The sequence below is a fragment of the Amblyomma maculatum genome, chromosome 8 (assembly GCF_055883805.1).
Source record: "Amblyomma maculatum isolate TAMU_Amacu chromosome 8, ASM5588380v1, whole genome shotgun sequence".
Taxonomy (NCBI): Eukaryota; Metazoa; Arthropoda; class Arachnida; order Ixodida; family Ixodidae; genus Amblyomma; species Amblyomma maculatum.
The window spans coordinates 34,570,373-34,577,144 of NC_139351.1; positions in this window are offsets into that span (position 1 = coordinate 34,570,373).

Genomic DNA, 6,772 nt, shown 5'->3' on the forward strand with positions numbered 1-6,772 from the left:
TAATTGTTTCTGAGGTCAGCTTTCACGCCGTTCCTGCACCCTTACTGTGCCGATCGCTTTCAGGGCATTACTAAGTGCTTTAGCACTGTTCAGTGCCCCTACTCACTCACGACCACTACTTTTGGGTGTATGCTCAGCCTTTAGGCCTTTCTGTACTAGGCGCTTCCACCTGTATTCCACCAGTCTTTTCCCAAGTTTCGGTATTACTAGCTTTTAGCTACTCTGCACCTCCTTTCCGGTCTTTCAAGCCAAAGGTGAGTTCCCCAGAACCCGAGCTAGGTGCACCCCAGCCGCCAGGCTTCCGTCGAGGCACCGTTCTCTTCGGCAACGAAAACCAACACATTTGCGGCTGGGTAATGCCTTTAGGCCCGAGGGGAATTTTAGGACCAACATACAGAGTCAGCTAGCTGCGTTTCCTAACCGTACTCCGCAGTAAACATTAGGAGAGTTTCAAATTGGGCTAGTTGGTGGTTGTTATTCCTGTGCATTGTTGCGCTTACGTAGGAACTGGGACACAATCGGAGACGACACGATGTTCTGTGTCGTCTCCGATTGTGTCCCAGTTCCTACGTAAGCGCAACAATGCACAGGAATAACGTACTCCGCAGGTACGCCACCGTTCCCTAGGCAGCGCGGGCAGGGCTTTCCCTCGGCCTGCCGACCGCCCCACATGCTGGTTTTTGTTCAGCATCTAAAGTTAGTTAACTGAGCTTCCTAACCGCACTCCGTAGCTACGCCGCCTTTCCCTCGGCAGCGGGCAGGGCTTTCCCTTGGCCTTCCGACCAACTTGGATATTGAATGAGAGCCCAGCATCAGAGCTCCGCTAGCCGCGTTTCCTTGCGTACTCCGCAGCTACGCCGCTGTTCCTTGTCAGCGGGCAAGGCTTTCCCTTGGCCTGCCGACCATCTCCAATACTGGACTCAAATAAGAGCTCAGCCTCCGAATTCAACTAGCTGTCTTTCCTTGCGTACTCCGCAGCTACGCCGCTGTTCCCTTGGCAGCGAGCGGGGGCGTTCCCTTGGCCTGCCGACCGACTCGAAAACTGGACTCAATTTCCAGATTACATGCGCCCCGCCCATACCCACTCTGGACCTGCCGCCGCTTCCGGCAATGGGCTAACGTGTGCTTGCAATGCCAAGGGAGTACGTTGTGGACTCCCCGGAGATTTGCCACCCCTCAGTATGGGCCCCGGCTGAACCCATACCGACCGCTGGCTTTCAGTCATTGAGCAAAGCCAGGCAGCCGAAACCACCTTGGCCCACTCAACGTGCAGGGGGGACCACGTGCAGGTCAGGTTCAAAGGGACAGACAGATGAGCAGTTACTTACCTCTACCACCCAAGTCTCCGACCCCCAACAGAATACGGAGGCAACGACAATCCAGATCTCTACCGCGACTTTGACGTGGGCGTAATACCAGCCGTACTCACGACAATGCGCCATGGCACTGCCCCAGGCCACGGCATGATCACAGTAGGCCTTCTTGCTAACCTCATCAGCGAAGCACTGGAGAACCTCACGCATTATACCAACGAGTACTGGTGCTCCGGAACGCTACTACAAGAATGCAAGACAACAGATGTGAGCTGAATTCCCAAACCCGGGAAGGAAATCAGCACTGCTAATCTTCACCAGATATTCATCACTTCCTGCACGGGCAAGCTCGTGAAGAAAGCTGTACAACTCCATCTTTCTCGCTAGCTTGAAGACAACAACCAGAGGCCCCACAGTATGTTTGGCTTCCGAAGTCACTTATCAACCCAAGATGTCTTCCTGCACCTCAAACATCAGGTCATTGGCTCAGCCCGTAAACGCGCCTTACTCGTTATGCTGTCACTCGGCGTCAAGGGAGTGTTCGATATTTCATGCATACCAAATTGTGGACAACCTTCAAAGCACGTACTGCGGAGTCCGTACCTATACTACATCAAGGAATTCCTGAAACATCGTCAAGTACACATCACAGTGGGCGATATGAGATCCAAGCCTATTCATATGGGCCCAAAGGGCGCACCACAAAGAGCGGTACTCCCATGGGACGCAGATGGGACATATTCGCTGAGGTATTGGTCGATGTCCCGAGGTCGTTCGCCATAGCGCGGCCGAGGGGCATCAGGGGGAAATCCGCGCAAGTCCATCCGATGGTACGGGCAGAGGCGCAAAACGTGACCGGCTTCGCCGCAGTGAAAACACAAAGGCAGATTGTTCGGCGTGCGCCACGCGTGTGCTTTGCGAACGGGTGGTCGAGCTTCAGGCACACCAGTCGAAACAGGATATTGGTGTGGAGGACGAGCGGGAGGAGCTGGGTTGCAGGGTGCCGATGGTTCAGGCGCAGGGGTACGCAACACGTCGCTGTACGTCATGATGTGTGGCGCAGGCGGCTGGGGTGATGGTACTGATGGCACTGCTTGGCGGAGCTCTTCACGCACAATATCCGAGATGCCCCCAGCACGTGGATGTTGCTCGAGAAAGGGCAGCGTTTGCAGCTCTTCACGCACGATGCTTCGGAGAAGTTCTCGAAGGGCTTCATTGTCGTTTCCGGCTATTGGCAAGCGGAAGTCTATGACAGAGACGTTTGCAGAGCGATCAAAATGTACAGAACGCTGATTCAAGGCACGCTCGATGCTTGTTGCTTCTTTCGTAAAATCAGCCATAGTACGTGGAGGGTCACGTACAAGGCCAACGAACAGCTGCTCCTTGACGCCTTGCATAAGGTGGCGCACCTTCTTTACCTCCGACATGGATGGGTCCGCTCGGTTGAAAAGGCGAGTCAGTTCTTCTACAAACATGGCGACGCTTTCATTAGGCCGCTGTGCTCGGGACTGTAGAGCGAGTTCGGCCATCTCTTTTCTTTCATCGTTGCCAAATGTTCCGAGCAGCTGCCGCCGCAAATCCTGCCAGGTGGTAATGGTAGCCTCATGGTTTTCGAACCACATCTTGGCGGCACCCTCTAGTGCGAAATAAACATTCTGCAATTTTCGCTCCTCATCCCACGCATTAAACACAGCGACCCGGTCGTAGCTGGTCAGCCAGTCCTCAACATCTTGAAACTTGTCGCCATGGAACGGCGTAGGCATACGCGGAGTATGGCAGATCAGCGGCTGGGCACTCACGGGAAGCTGAATGGTCTGGATATCCGCAGTAGTCATCGTGGTTCGCGATGGGGAAACAAGAGGACCACACTCGGGAGCTAAGCCTCTCAAGCGACGGCTCGCCTTGTGCACAGGTGTCGTGTCCACGGTGTGTAGATGGGCGTAGGGGGTAGCCAGAGGCTCTTCGTACACGGGATCTACCCAGCACCTCCACCAAAAATGTCAAAGAAGCAGGGGAACTGCAACTAAGCACAACTAAGCAAAAGCACCGGCAAGATAAGGCACGGAACCGACTGGGGGGCGAGCACTGAGGGCGAAGAAGACGAGCGCGTGCCAGTCCCCCGAGCTCGCCACATGGCGGCGCCAGTAAGATAACATTGCGGCAATATGTATCTTGAAGTGTCGACTTTTAAATTGTGTATGAGTTGGTACATGGTTTTAAGGCGCGCTAGTTTTGCTGTGTATTGAAGGGTATAGTCCTGCTTGCTTGATTAGTTCTGCTAGTGAGTCTGTCAACCTGCATTTGTTAAATATACATCTGAACGCCTTCCCAAAATTATTGATTGATGGACATGGGGAAAAAATGCAACATAGTTTGTTTAAAAAGTTTCTTTTATTGGCTTGGCATGGAATGCAGGATGCAACCCTGGTTAAACCGCCAAATGCGTGCAAAAGCGCGTAGATTAAAGGTCAACCCAAATCTCAAGGGTCATTTCGAGAAAGGAGGACAATGTCTACCTAGATAACCCTGGGTAAGTATATGCATGCTGTACATACCTTAGCTCTGGGTAGATAGTTATTGTTTCGCCGAAGACGTCTTTAACGTCAGGCACCACACAAGATTTGGGAGAGGTATGATTTAGTGAAAGGGTGTCATTCTTAAACATCAATGAATACTCAATAGCGTGAGCATTAAAATAGCTATGAATGGCTGCAAGAAATCTGTGATAAAGACGTTAACGCGAAAAAAAATTATCTTAATTAAAAACAGGTTTCAGGTGCAAAATAATCCAGGCTCGACCAACGTCGTGTTTGTTGTCTGCCATACCTACGATCTTCTGTTTTCGTAAAATGACAAGCTGAAATTGCTAGGTTATACAATGTTGCTTCGTCCGAAATTGAAATATGCGACTGCTGGCTGGGACCCTTATCAAAGTCATCATTAGCCGGACTATGCCCGCGGTAAGGCAAATGCCTGGCCTATATTCCTCCAAGTAACCCGGTCCTGAAACGCTGCATACACTTGACCGCTGCAAACTTCTTGACCTCATCTGCCCCTCTAATTTTCTACCGCACCGGGCTACTCTTGCCTTCCTTTGAAATCCAATTTGTTGCCTTTAGTGACTATCGGTTTTCCTCCCTTCACATTACATATCCTGCACATGCCCATTTATTATTTTTAATACCGACTTGAATAACAGTAACTTGAGCTATTTCTCTGACCAACTCTGCACGCTTCCTGTCTCTTAACGTTACACTATACCATTTTTCGCTCTATAGCTCTGCGTTGTCGTTAGCCTCCTCCTCAAAAACCCACGGCAAATTAAATCTTCTTGGCCTTGTCCTGTCTAGTATGTCTCACCGAACTGAAACGTAATGCTCACGTTACAAAAACTTGGCAATCTGCCGTAACGTTGCTAGATTGCTTCTTTTTGACATTCTTTACCATAACTTCCTCCTAAATTTTGTTATCAGCCCTACCTACGGCATCTCCATCTGCACGAACCACATGGAGACAGACCCCTGCCTGGAATCCTGTGCATCTGTCGCCATTTTTCTTCTCACTGCAATCCTGTTCCTCATGTGGAGCCTTTGAGGAACTAATAAATAAAAAAATAGTTGTGGTTTAGCTCTGGTTAATCCTAGTTGAATTGCGAAAGCAACGACGGAAGCTTATTTTGCCAGCAACATTATTCCCTTGTGTAGAACAGCGCGAAAAAAACCGACAGGGACGAAGGAAGACAACAAGACGAGCGCTGTGTAGAACAGCGCTGTTTTTTCGCGCTGTTCTACACAATGGATTACCAACATGCCCAAGCTTCTGTTTTAACATTATTCCCCTATCACGCCCTGTCTGTGCAAGGTGCTACATTATTGGGGACACTTAAGCTCGTCCTTTAAGGGTATGACGCGAGAGCGTAAGCAACCAGCCCACATATAAAGTCACGCTTCAACCAAGCCGTATAGACTTGCTTGCGTGTCGTAGGGCTACTGAGAATGCAAACGGCTCTGGCACGCTGATTCTGATATCAACCTCCCACATGAAAGGAGCGACCCGAGTTGGCAGCTCCTGCCCATGGCATAGAGGTAACGTGAATTCAGATGCTATGGCAGGATAATTTTTCATGAGGAGAGCGTAGCTATACGCCTCTTTACGGCGTAGCTGCGCCCCCCTCCCCCCCCCCCAGGTCTCGTTTTGCCTGTCGGAGTGTAGCTTTCGAAACAATAAAATAACAAAAAAGTTGCGACCTAGGCATAAAAGTCTGCAGTGTTGTTCGTGCGCACGTTTTTCCAGCGGCTGCGCAAGCGACAGCGCTCAATGTTTCTTCCGCTTGTGTTATTGTCCCGTCACAACGACCAGGGCCGGATTATCCAGGATTCAAAGGGTTCAAATGAACTGGGCCCTCCCGCTCTCGGGGCCCCCCCGAGAGCTGCAAAAAATAAAAAATCGAATTTCGAAATTTCGTCCGAAGAACAGTCAAATCACCTTCTTCCTGATTTCCCATGATTAAAATTATGGATTATATACCGCAAAGTCAAATGCATCAAAAGCTATTCGTACATCGTATGCTTAATCGCAAAGCCAGCCTCATAGTTCGCCAGTCAAAGTACAAAACTTTGTACTCGGCCAAGTAAATGAAAAATAAAAACAACAAAGGGTTTGCTGTTTCAGCTGGTCCCATGCTGGTACTCAACTGACTTTAACTGGTTCCAGATGCCTACCATCTAGAACGTAGCGTTTACAAGTGGATGGTCAATTGCAATCAACGGGTTCTGGGTGGCTTTCAATTGAGATCCAGCTCGCACCACCTTTCAAACAAACTGACTCTGTTGAAACGTTAAAACGAATGGCCTACTTCTGGACTACCTCGATTTGGTTAATTTCACGTTGTTTATGCGTGTTCCAAACAGGAGAAGCATATTCACGTCGCGGACGGATTACAGATTTATATATTGCCCCCGGGGTTCCTGATGTTCTTGGTAGCGCCTAGAAGAAGAGGACACTGAAATCGGCTCGCGCGCTGTGTACGGAACAGTGCCTGATCCTAGCCCTGTCGTTCACGTCTTGCCCTGTTGTCCGCGACATATTTTGGTGGAGGTGCTCGCTGCCGATCCCAGTACATGTCCCATATACACCACTGCACGCCCAGGACTAAACTCCTGTGCCATTCGATACCCCTGTTCACCGTACTAGCCGGATGAATCAAGGCCTGCCCCCTGAGCACAGGCAGCTGGAGTTCAACACAGCAGCCGCCCCTTGACCTACTATGCAAACTCCAAGTTACTAAACCCTGCATGAACCACGACTGCCTCAGTCCTTCCGCGACAGTCAGACCGAAGACGTCGATGACTGGCTCGTCCAGTTTGAACGGGTCGCCTCATTAATGAATGGGACGACGCTGCCAAGCTTCAAAACGTCTTCTTCAGCCTGGAAGATGGCGCTCGCACTTGGTACGAGAA